We start from the raw sequence: 11,928 nt of genomic DNA on the forward strand, positions 1-11,928 counted from the left end.
AGGGGTTGTTCCATCTGCACAAAATGATATACACGTCAATGCTATTTACTCCAAAAACAAAATTGCAAAACCTCTTCAAAAGAAGACTATTTCATTTAGCTAAAGATGTGGATCAAAAACACATCTTGGTAACAGCCCAGTTTGTCTTGCACTGGGCAAGAGGTGCACTTTTTGCAATAAAATGGGACACATGCATACTGTTTGTAGAAACAAAAGAACCCTTCAAGTTAGTGCCATATCCTCTTTGGAGAATGTTGATGTTGCTTCTCTTGATTCCTCCTTAGAAGATATTAACATGAATACTGTTGAATTTAATGCTCTTAATGTACATTCCAATGTTTTAGATAAGAAAGAGATACTATCCATTGACTTGGTTGAAACATCACCTAATAGTTGTCCTGTAAAAAATCCAACTTGTGAGGTTTTACTTGATCATTGTATCCTAGACATGATGGCGGATTCGGGAGCACCTGTTACTATTATTTCTGATATCCTATTCAATACACACTGGTCCTCGAATGTACATTTACTACCCTTAGACATTATCCCGAAAGCGTATGGTGGTAAAGACATTGAGATGTTGTGCTATTTTTTGACAAAAATGTCATGCTTGGGTAGATGTACGAATACAAAAGTCTATGTAGCCATTGATGGTAAGCCTATAGTTGGATGGCAGGATCTTGCGAATATGGGACTCAAATTAGTTCCGGGTTCGGATTCTCCTGTCCAGATAAGTGATGTTCCCATTTCAACTGTGGATAGTATTGAAAAAACAGTGATTCACAACATAATTTCTGAGTTTCCAGATGTTTTTACCAATTCTGTTCGAAAAATCTGGAATTTTGAACACCTCATTAGACTCAAGCCTAATGCCATTCCAGTGATTCATAAGTTAAGGAATATTCCACTCAATGTCAGAGATGATTTGAAAAAGGTTTTGGAAAACATGGTGTCTGAAGGCATCATTGAGTCAACAGATTCATCACTTTGGGTCAGTCCAATTGTAGTGGTTAAAAAAAAGGACTCCAGTATTCGCTAATGTGCGGATCTTCGTTCTTTAAATCAGAACATAATTGTTGACTGCCATCCATTACCGAAAATTCAGGACTTACTTACTGGTATTTCTGGGTCTGGATTCTTTACACTTCTTGACCTCAGAAGTGCCTATCACCAGATTCCACTCACTAAGTGCTCGTCAGAATTTACTACATTTATCACTCCGTTCTGAGCATTCAGATATTTAAGACTTTCCTTCGGATTGGCATCCGCAGCGAGTGTCTTTCAGAAATTTATGGACACCATTTTAGATAATATTGAATGTGTCCAAACATACCAGGATGATGTTTTGATACATTCCAAAACCAAAAGTGAACATCTCCAAACTCTGAGGAAAGTTTTATCACGCTTCAGAGATGTTGGAATAACCCCAGGAGAAAAGAAAGTACATTTTTTGTAAAATAATTAAATTATCTTGGATACTCAATTTCGGCTGAGGGAATTAAACCTAAGCTCTCTCTTACTCAGGCTATATCAAATGTTGCCGTTCCTAAAGATAAAGATTCCTTGAAATCTTTTTTAGGTGTGGCGGAATATTATTCCAGTTTCATTCAAAATTATTCTCATCTTGTCCAACCTCTCTGCGTCCTTTTAAAAAAAGATGTAAAGTTTTTGTGGTCCCAAGAGTCAGACTGTGCATTTAATCTTGTGAAGAGAGTTATTGTAGAGGCTCCAGCCCTATCTTCTTTTACTCCAGGATTAAAATGCACCATTTCTATGGAAGCTAGCCAGAAGGGTCTAGTAGCAGTACTCTGCCAATGGAATGGTTCTAAAGAAAACACCATTGGTTTTACATCGAGATCTTTGAGTGGTGCTGAGTCCAACTATAGCACCATTGAAAGAGAAGCCCTTGCCTGCTCTTGGGCTGTGGAAAAGTTTAAAACGTACATTTGGGGCTCACATTTTACACTCCTGAGTGATCATAAACCCTTGTTACATCTCCTTAATGGTAATGGCACAGGGAAGGCATCCTCCAGGCTTATAAGAATTCTTTCAAAGCTCCATGAATACAATTTTACCATACAACATATATCAGGAGGTAATAATTTGAGAGCTGATGCTCTTTCAAGATTGCCATTAGAAGATAATGATAATGAAAATATTGACGACATAGAATGTTTTGTAGCTTCAATAGAGGAGTTGGTTCTTTCACCTTTTTCCATTTCAGAATCTGATTGGGTCAAAAGTTACTCTGATGACACGATTTTGATGGCGGTTAAGAACATGGTCATTTCAGGCTGGCCAAAGCTAAGTTCTCTACCTGCATCCCTGAAACTTTATGCACACATATCTGATGAACTTTCCATTGTTAAGGATGTACTTTTATGGGGTGATCAATGTATTCCTCCTTTGAATTTAAAAAAGAAAATCTTTCAAGCAGCTCATCAAGGTCACCTTGGTGTTGGAGGCACATCAAGGAAATTGAAAGAACACTTTTGGTGGCCAGGCCTTGACAAGGATGTTGCACTGTGGATAAGTTCCTGTGACACATGTTTAGTATCAGACAAACACTGGAAGACTCAACATCTACCCTTAGATAATGTTCCTTTACCAGAAGAAGCTTGGGATAAATTAGCCATTGATTTTGCGGGACCATTTGAAATATTGTCTTCTGATAAACGTTATATCATTTTGCTTATTGATTATCACTCAAAATGGGTTGAGTTTGAATTCTGTGAAAGTCCTAATTCACTTACAGTTATTAATTTTTTGAAGAAAGTTTTTCTTTCAGAGGGTTCTCCAAAGGAAATTGTAAGTGACAATGCATCTCATTTTTGTTCTTCTATTGTGCAAGAATTTTTAAAGTTACATGATATAAAACATCTCAGAGTGGCACTCTACTCACCTTCATCTAACGGTTTAATTGAACGGATGAATAGATTCATCAAAGAAGGCATACAAACGGCTATTTCTTGTAATGCGAATGTAGAGGACTTTCTTAAAAATATATATGGTCTTATTTGGTTACCCCTCACTCCACAACAGGTATTTCCCCCTTTAGATTGCTTAAAAAAAGGAATCCCAACAGGAATATTTGTCCATCCTGGATTAAGGACTGAAGTGTAAACAATAAGCCATGCATAGCTTGTCCTGATAAAGACGTTATTAAGAACAATGTGTCACACCAACAAGAGGTTCAAAAGAGAAATTTTGATTCCAAAGTCATTCCTTCCTTACAAACCTTCAGGGTTGGTGATTGGGTCATGGTTAAAACTCATGACAGAGTCAACAAGCATTTACAATGCAATGGTTTTGCCTTTGTTTAAGTTAGAGCTATTGGCATTGCTTTTGACACTCTGCACTCTGAAGCTCCACTCTGAAGCTCCACTCTGAAGCTCCACTCTGCTATAGAACATAGAATGAGTGCATTTGTTGTACTTTGTTAAATTATATTTGCATAGTAACATTTATGTTGTTTGTAAATAATAATGCAAAGACAAGATAAGGTTTAACTTTTTTATTTAAGTAAACATATTTATTATTGTATGTAAGCAAATTAAACTGTACTGAAAATACTTTTACATTTTGTATGAAACGTAATTTAGTTATGTTTTTTTAGTTCCATTTACAGTAAAGTTTTGTGTACTTTTTTTCAACTTATGGAAATATATCTTGTACAAGCCACTTTTAGATGGATGCAGGCAGCTGCTTTGAAACTTCTTTAAACAACATATACAATGATGTGAAGGTCTTAGAATGCGATTGCATGTATTGTTGGATAACATCAATAAGGCACTTGAGGATGTCACACCGAACCATGCATAAGTACAATATTGCACAGTGACGTTACTAGTTTGTAAAAACCATAACTTCTGAAGAATCCGAAGATTGATGTATAAAATGTTGCATGGATGAATAATGTATGTGTGAAAAGGTGTGTGGATGTGTAAAGGATGGATGGATGTATGGAAGGATGAAAGTGTGGATGGATGCAGGATGGATTGTTGAAAGTGTGAATGGATGAAATGTTGGACGGAAGGACGGATAAAAGAGAATGTAGTTGTATGGATGTATAAAATGTTGCATGGATGAATGATGTATGGATGTGTGAAAAGGTGGTGTGATGAATGATGGGTGGATGGATGAAAGTGTGGGTGAATTGATGTATAGATGAAATGATGGATGTATGGAGGATGGGTGGAAGAATGAAAGGATGGATAGTTAAAGTTGCATGGATGTATGATGCATGTGTGAAAAGCTAGGTGGATAAATAATGTGTGGCTGGATGGATGTGTTGATGTGTGTATAGATTGTGGAATGAAATTTTAAGATGAATGTTGAAAATGTTGCATGGATGAATGATTGATAGTTGAGAAAGTTGTTGGACAAATGATGAGTGAATGGATAGAAGGGTGGATGTGTAAATGATGTATGGATGGAAAGCTGAAAGTGTGGATGGATGTATTGTTAGTAGAATGAAATGGTAGATGAATGTGATGGATGGATGTGTTGAATTTTATGTGGCTGTATGATGGGTGTATGGATTGAAGGGTGGTTGAGTAAAGGATGGATGTATGGAAATGTGGAAGTGTGGCTGGATGAAGGATGGATGAATAAAAGTGTGTATGAAAGGATGCATGGAAGGATAAAAGGGTGGTTGGAAGGACGGATGTAAGAAAAGGTGGATGTATGGATGTATAAAATGTTGCATGGATGAATGATGTATTGATGTATGAAAATGTGTTGTGATGAATGATGGGTGGGTGGATGAAAGTGTGGGTGGATGGATGTATAGATGAAACGTAGGATGGATGGTAGAGTGAAACTATGAATAGTTAAAATGTTGCATGTATGTATGATGTATGTGTGAAAATGTAGGATGCTAAATGATGTGTTGCTGGCTGGATGCGTTGATGTGTATATACATTGGAGACTGAAATTTCCAGATGGATGTTGAATCTGTTGCATGGATGAATGATGTATTGTTGAAAAGGTGGGTGGCCGAATGATGAGTGGATGGATGGGAGGGTGGATGTTTCAAGGATGGATGTATGGATGTAAAGCTGAAAGGGTGTGAATCTATTGTTATTAGAATGAAATGTTAGATTGATGTATTAATAAAAATGTTGCATGAATGATGAATGTATGTGTGAAATTGTAGGTGGCTGTATGATTGTTGGATGTATTGAAGTGTGGCTGAGAAAGTATGGATGGAAAGATGCAAGTGTGGATGGATGAATGAAAGTGTGGATGAAAGGATGTCTTGTAGCATAATAGGGTGGATGAATGGATTAAAACGTGGCTGGATGTATGGTTGGATAAAATATTGCATGGATGAATGATGTATGAAAAGGTGGTGGGATGAATGATGGGTGGCTGGATGTAAGTGTGGGCGTATGAGCATTATCACGTGAGTAGCAGTTGTAATGAATGTGGGATATGTTTTTATTTTCCCATTCTTTAAAAAGGAATAAGACAGATGAATTTGCTACAGAACATAGCATTGCATGTTCCAGCTTCTTAAAAAAAAAGAATATTGTGCACAGTAACATTTTGTGCATTTTCCTTAATTTGCTATAGAACATAGAATGAGTGCATTTGTTATCGTTTCTTTCAACTAAATTTGCACAGTAACATATTTTATGAATTTTGTAACTAATAATGCACAGAGAAGATACTGTTTGAAAATGTTATTTAAGTAAATATATTGACTATTATTGTATGAAAGCAAAATAAAATTTAATAAATACTGTTTCTTTTTTTATGAACCCTAATTTGAATATTTGTTTTTTTTACTTCCATTTACAGTAAAGTATTGTGTCCTTTTTTTCAACTTATGAAAATATATTTTGGACAAGGCACTGTTAGATGGATGCAGGCAGTTGCTTAGAAACTTCTTTAAACAACATATACAATGAAGTCAAGGTCTTAGAAAGTGATTTCACGTTTTGTTGTAAAACATCAATAAGGCATTTTAGGATGCCACAGAACTATGCATAGGAACTAGAGCAGGAGTAAATAAAATAGAAAGACTGCTGGCAAAATCATGAATGAGATGCAGAGTAAATGCAAGAGAGAGTAAATGCAAGAGAGAGGAAAGGCAAGAATGCAAAATTGAAAGGGAAGGCAAGAGAAGGAGATGTATATATGTTGCATGTGCTGTCTCAGTATCTAAGCATTTGCTGCAGGATGTGGAAGAAGATATAGGGTGTGTGCAGAGACGTATGAACAAAGTCTTGGTTATAAGTTTTCCTTTAGGTTTGACCTCTCTTGATTACGACCTCACCAGTGCAGCTTTCATCTCCAAACTAAATTAAATGTTGTTTATGAGGCAAACTTTTGTGTATAACTATCCAGCAAAGAATGCCCAGTACAGACAGGAAGAACAAAGTCTTAGTTATAAGTTTTCCTTTAGCTTTGACCTCTCTCCTGATTACGACCTCACCAGTGCTGCTTTCATCTCCAAACTAAATTAAATGTTGTTTATGAGGCAAAGTTTTGTGTATAACTATCTAGCAAAGAATGCCCAGTACAGACAGGAAGTACTACCCAAAAATGTCTAAAGTAAAATAAGTTTTAAGTATGAACGTACCGTGTTGAATGAACGAATTTGAAAGATGTGTCCTCGATGGGGCAGTTGCACCAAATGGCAAATTTTTTGTCCTGTAAAAGTAAAATATACTGTTAGCAAAAGATTGAAAGAGTGAGGACATTTGTGTGAAGTATATTAGAAGTTGTAAATAGAGAATTAGAAGCACTAAGAGAGAGCAGAAAGGAGAGAGATATAGAGGAGAGCGATAAAGTAATTGAAAAAAGGAAGAGAGAGTGCAAGAGAGAACGGGAGGAACTAGATTTTGCCAAAAGAACGTGAAGGGTATATAAAGAAGAAAAGCACAAGAGTGTGAAAGTAAGATGGGTAGAGTGTGCAAAATTGAGAGAAATAAAGAAGGAATACAAAAGAGCGAGATATAAGGAGGAGAGAAAGAAGGAGGGTGGAAAGTGTATGGAAGAAGAGAGGGGCAAAAGGTTAAGATATCAAGAGAGTGAGAGAAATAAAGATAGAAGGAATAGGAAAAGAGAAGGTAAAAGAGATAAGCATAATAGATAAGTCGGGAGATAGCAAGCAGAAGGGGGAGGACGCAAAAAATAGAGAGCAGGAGAGAGAAGAAAAGGATGGGTAAAAGTGAGAGCTGAATAGAGAGGGAGTAAAAGAAAGTGTGCATGATAGAAGGAAAGAAGATTAAAACAGGAGAGAGAAGGTATAAGAGAGGGCATGTAAAAAAGAGGGAGAAGAGAAGAAGAAAGAAAGTAGGTGTAATAGTGAGGGAAGAATAGAGCAGGAGTAAATAAAAGAGAAAGAGTGATGGCAAAATGGGAAAGGAGATGCAGAGTAAATGCAAAAGAGATAAAGGCAAAAATGCAAAATTGAACTGGAAGTCAAGAGAGTGAGATGTATGTATGTTGCATGTGCTAGCTTAGTATGTAAGCATTTGCTGCCGGGACCTGTAAAGAAGGTGGGGATGAATATATAGGGTGAGGGCAGAAGAGTGAGGATGCAGGAAAGAGAAAGAGAGCAAAAGAAAGAGAAAGTAGGAGAAAAGGAGAAGAATAATGCGAGAGTGAAAGAAAGTAAAATAAATAAAGTATTAACATACCGTGTTTATATAACGAATTTCAAATTGTGTAGTCGATGGGTCAGTTGCAACAAACGTCTACTTTTTTACCCTATAAAACAAAAATAGCATTAGCAAAATATTATGAGTGCAGGCAAAAAAAGCAGTGATTTTCTCATGCAAACTGTGCAAATTGAATCTTAGGTAAAGCTTTGCGTATTAGCGATTAATGCGTTGTAATGTAATAGTATGGCAATTATTTGCGTCACGTTACTGGTTTGTATGTGCCTTTAAAAATATAGAAATCCGCGTATGCACGTAGTGAAAATAAAACAAGGAATGTTGTCAGTGTTTGATTTAATTTCTCGCATCGTGCAAAGCAGTTTGTGAACTAAAGTTGTAACTGAACATATATATATATATATGTGTGTGTGAAAGATTAGTCTTACCTAAAGAACTGAAATAGATTAACCAAAAACATGGTGAAATTGGCCAAATGTATATACAACACAATTTAATTGTAAAGTGATACGTATTCTTACTGCAAATTAGTTTCACAGAAAGGCATACTTACATGCGCAAACATTTTCATCCTAAATGCACAGTTTGCAAACATTTATATCGTAAATGTACCTATTGGCGATGTATGAAAAAGAACTCAAAGGCATTAAACAAAAACATGGGGAAATTGGGGAAATTGGGCAAATGTATATGCAAGACAATTTAAATCTAAAGTGATACGTATTATTACTGATTTGTTTGCGCGTATAAAAACTGAAAAATGTGCTCGTAATACCGCTGCTCAAAAGAACAGATTACTTTCACAGAAAGGCCTGAACTTACATGCGCAAACATTTTCATCCTAAATGCACATTTTGCCCATGTATAACTTTGCACTGAAAGTCGTCGTGTCTCACCTTACCCTAACTGTTCTTTATGCTCTCAGTAAATGTAACGGGCCTTCATGCTCTGACTAAATCTAGTGTTGCGACAAACACATGCTTGTGCTCATCTAACTCTCATCCCTACGATTTGAGCATATTAAATAAAAAAGGAAACAAATTACTTTCACAGAAAGGGCTAAACTTACATGCGCAAACATTTTCCTCCTTTATGCAGTTTACCGATGTATAACTTTGCACTGAAAGTCGTCGTGTCTCACCTTATCCTAACTGTTCTTTATGCTCTCAGTAAATGTAACGGGCCTTCATGCAATGACTAAATCTAGTGTTGCGACAAACACATGCTTGTGCTCATCTAACTCTCAGCCCTACGATTTGAGCATATGAAATAAAATCTGGCATCGCACAAACAAGGCATCCAAAATGTACATAATGACGAATTGCATTAAACAGCAAGGCCTTACAAAGTAAGCATGTGTTCGAATTTTCAAAGGCCATGAATAAAGTAGACATGCGCAAACATTTATATCGTAAATCTACCTACATTTTTCTCCTAAATGCACAGTTTGCCGATGTATAACTTTGCACTGAAACTCGTCGGTCTCACCTTATCCTAACTGTTCTTTATGCTCTCAGTATAAAATCTGGGACAAATGACTTTCACAGAAATGGCGAAACTTACATGCGCAAACATTTTCCTCTTAAATGCTGAGTTTGCCGATGTATAACTTTGCACTGAAAGTCGTCGTGTCTCACCTTATCCTAACTGTTCTTTATGCTCTCAGTAAATGTAACGGGCCTTCATGCAATGACTAAATCTAGTGTTGCGACAAACACATGCTTGTGCTCAGCTAACTTTCAGCCCTACGATTTGAGCATATTAACTAAAAAAGGGGACAAATTACTTTCACAGAAAGGGCTAAACTTACATGCGCAAACATTTTCCTCATAAATGCAGTTTGCCGATGTATAACTTTGCACTGAAAGTCGTCGTGTCTCACCTTATCCTAACTGTTCTTTATGCTCTCAGTAAATGTAACGGCCCTTCATGCTCTGACTAAATCGAGTGTTGCGCCAAACACATGCTTGTGCTCAGTTAACTCTCAGCCCTACGATTTGAGCATATGAACTAAAATCTGGCATCGCACAAACAAGGCATCCAAAATGTACATAATGAGGAATTGGATTAAACAGCAAGGCCTTACAAAGTAAGCATGTGTTCTAATTTTCAAAGGCCATGAATAAAGTAGACATGCGCAAAAATTTATATCGTAAATCTACCTACATTTTTCTCCTAAATGCACAGTTTCCCGATGTATAACTTTGCACTGAAACTCGTCGGTCTCACCTTATCCTAACTGTTCTTTATGCTCTCAGTAAATGTAACAGGCCTTCATGCTTTGACTAAATGTAGTGTTGCGACAAATACATGCTTGTGGTCAGCTAACTCAGCCCCACGATTTCTGCATATAAAAAAAAATGTGGCATCGCACAAACAAGGCATCCAAAATGTACATAATGGCGAATTTGAATAAACAGAGGTCCTTACAATGTAAGCATTTGTTTGAATTTGAAAAGTTCATGAATAAAGGAGACATGCGACAACATTCATATCGTAAATGTACCTATTGGCGATGTACCAAAAAGTACTCAAACGCATTAAACAAAAACATGGTGAAATTGGACAAACGTATAGGCAACACAATTTAATTCTAAAGTCATTCATATTATTACTGCTTTGTTTGCGTGTGTAAAACTGCAAATTGTGGTCGTAATACCGCTGCTCAAAAGGACAAATTACTTTCACAGACAGGCAAGTAACTTACAGTTTATGTCGAAAGGCTCCAGTCCGCTGTCTCGAAGTATACCTCCTGAGATCGGTCGAGAAATCGAGAGGCTCCAGTCCACTGTCTCGAAGTATACCTTCTGAGCTCGCTCGAAGAAATGTTTCTTTCCGTGGCTGTAGTCCTTTACATACTGTGGAAGACAAAAAACGCAGTTAGTTCATTAAATAACAAAAGACTTGCAAAGTTTGTTGTTAAGAACATGTAGGTGAGATGTTGTTTAGGATGTTGCTGTCTCGACATATGTAAATTGCTGATAGGAGGCTGTCTGGCCGAATGAAAAGGTCGTGGATGCTGTGACTCGTTAGAGTACTTAGTGGCTATGTGCGACTTTAGCCGATCTTGAATATCAAAGCTTAGTGGTAGACGAGTTGGCGCCACGCTGCCTGCAAATACAAAAAGAAGTGCTGGTGAATATCATTTTGTTAAAGTAGAAAAACACGATAGCTCTTTGCAATAATTCCCTACACAGAAAGCACACGATATAAAATAAATATTAAAGTAAGCATAATAGAATTACGAGTGCCACCCATCCGTCTAATACCTGCAAGGAAAAGAAAATAGATGTATTTAAAAATATAGAGCATTCAAAGAAACAAAACAGTTTTATTTTACAAAAGACAAAATCTATTCAATCTCTTACATGAAAAGCCTTGCACCATGAAGACAGCGAGCCAAAGATCACAAAAGACACCAGCAAAGGCACCAAGCAGTTGAGGCGATACGAAAGTACGTACCTAAAAAAGAAGCCGAAAAGAGAGATTAATATCGAACATGTTAAATAGCTTACTTGCACCACGAACAAAGCGCACGTAGGCAACGTCCGAACATATAAAGGAAACACGAGAGAGCTGCAAAACAAAAATATATTCCAAGATTAGAAGCAAAGGAGCATGAAGTTACCTGTAACAAAACAGTAATTACATAACAAAGTATGTACTACGAGTCGCACTTACCTGAATAGTCAGGGCAAGATCACCATACAAAATGGCGAACAAATACACATGAGCTCCACTTATTACTTTGGAAAAAAAACAAAATCACCTACCTGAAAGTCCTTGCACCACGAAAACAGCGAGTCAAAGATGACAAAACAAAATGGCTAACGGAAATAGTTACCCCCACCACGCCGCCGACAGATTCCTGCAAATAAAGGAAAAGAAATGAAGTCAGAAATTACTTTTGAAACGTAAAAAACACTCCGGGTATTCGAAAGTGACAGTAATTGTTTAGTTACAAAACACATCGCTTACCTGAAAGTCGTCACGCCACGGATGAGACCAGACAGGGAAACACTAGAGAGAACAGGCCAAAAAAGAAACATCAGAAGAACATAAACCAAATAGCCCGAACACCTGTTACGTTAAATCTACAACACCTGTAAGAAAATACAAATTACATTCGAATCTATCTACACCGAGTCGCAGTAATACATGACCACAGCGCTTACCTTAAAGTCGTTCGTCCACGGGGAATGAAACCCGACACGTCACGGCAGGCTACACGGAAACACTAGAGAGAACAGCCCAAAAAAGAAACATTAAAAGAATATCAACCAAAAAGGCTGAACAC

The 11,928-nt window shown here is 37.0% G+C and overlaps 1 protein-coding gene across 1 annotated transcript in view; it reads right to left on the reverse strand.

Moving 5' to 3' along the window:
- LOC144765201 (uncharacterized) overlaps positions 1 to 11,928 on the reverse strand; it is a 40,564-nt gene that overhangs the window by 9,091 nt on the left and 19,545 nt on the right. Inside the window, exons 14-18 of the mRNA XM_078650317.1 lie at positions 11,807 to 11,868; positions 11,610 to 11,651; positions 10,339 to 11,499; positions 7,653 to 7,722; positions 6,590 to 6,660 (exon numbers count right to left, since the gene is read on the reverse strand). The gene's annotated coding sequence lies outside the window, so the exon portion shown is untranslated. The remainder of the gene's footprint in view (positions 1 to 6,589; positions 6,661 to 7,652; positions 7,723 to 10,338; positions 11,500 to 11,609; positions 11,652 to 11,806; positions 11,869 to 11,928) is intronic.

Source organism: Lissotriton helveticus, chromosome 1_1, assembly GCF_964261635.1.
Source record: "Lissotriton helveticus chromosome 1_1, aLisHel1.1, whole genome shotgun sequence".
NCBI classification, from domain to species: Eukaryota; Metazoa; Chordata; class Amphibia; order Caudata; family Salamandridae; genus Lissotriton; species Lissotriton helveticus.